Source organism: Engystomops pustulosus, chromosome 1, assembly GCF_040894005.1.
Source record: "Engystomops pustulosus chromosome 1, aEngPut4.maternal, whole genome shotgun sequence".
Classification (NCBI taxonomy): domain Eukaryota; kingdom Metazoa; phylum Chordata; class Amphibia; order Anura; family Leptodactylidae; genus Engystomops; species Engystomops pustulosus.
In genome coordinates, this window is record NC_092411.1 from 128,748,260 (window position 1) to 128,749,743 (window position 1,484).

Below are 1,484 nucleotides of genomic sequence, written 5' to 3' on the forward strand. Positions count from 1 at the left end.
TTAATTTATTGAATTATCTGAAGTCACACATAAAATATTCATGTTCTTTTGCGGACTACTATTCCATATGAAGACTTACTGTTAATGTACTGGTAGAGGTGATTAACTGAATGGAGGCTTCCATACTAGCATTTGTGGGAATAAATATTTGACAATATTTGCCCATTGCAAGTGTTAAAATGTTCTGATACTGTTACAGTCGGCAAGTTGTGAACCCACTGTGTAACCTAAATGGTTTAAAGGGAACATGCCATCAAGATTTAAATGGTGAGAAGACCTGCAGTTTCCCATAGAGTGCTCAATACATAATTCACCATGCAACTAAGAAGGACAACATTCGGGTAATGAATCTCGGGCCGAAATTTGAAGAGACACTGAGCTGTCCAAATGGTTCACTGGCAGCCTGGGAGACTCTTATCTTCAGAAGTTGACTCATGTCTACTCATTTGCATATCTTAAAAATGGCTGTTGTTAAGGTACAGTACCCCACTGACAGATCATTTTCGGTGATAAGGAGATGACTTTTTAACCCTTTAGCATTACTGGTGTGAGGGTAAAATTCTGTTGCAGGTCTTCTCTAAGCAATTGCCATGTTTTGAACCCTTTTTAAGTGTTCTGGACATAAACCATCATGTTGCTACTTCATGAATTGGTACTGGTATACCTAGTAGGGCAAGCAAGGTAGTTGTCAGGGATGGGTAGAAGATCCCCAGACTTGATCCCGCACAAAATTATTGATAATCTCTACTTAAAGATTTTTGTACAAATGATACGGAAAGCTGATGCTTTATGTGAACGATCCCTCCTCAAAACTGATAGAAATTCTGAGCCATACAAAGGACATATTTGGTTCGTTCCAGATGGATAACTGCTTATACGAAAAAAAATGCTGTTTGACTGTACATTGACAGAATAAAATGCATGAATAATTAAAATATGATTGCTCACCCTGAGAAGACCATAAGCAAACCAATTGAAATCAGTTATTTAGGTCACCATATAGTGGAAGCTTTACAATATGGGGCTAACATAGACACCATGGAGGTTCAATAGGAAACTTTACATTGCTGTTTTAACTAAAGTAGATATTTGTTGTTGTATATTTTTCAGCCATAAAAGAAATTCCATGTCATTATCCTCAGTATAATCTTGGTTTACCTTAAAGACCATTAGTTTTTATCCATTTTAACCAGATTGTGATTCTTCACTGTTGTAATTTGCAGAATTGTACATTACATTTAGTCAAATTAAAGGCCATGTCATCTGCCTCCCACTGTTTCTCACCTGTTATTTGGTGTGCTTTGCACTCAATATAATAAAAAAGCTTAATCTGTTTTGATCACATTAATCTCTTACCAAGTTGTTTCTGTACTGATTAGCCAAACAGTACAGTGCTGTATGTAGTAAGTTAAACTCACAGAATATAGGGTCAGAGTCACATGCTGAGAAAAGCTAATCAAACCTGTACCATATTGCATCTCCTA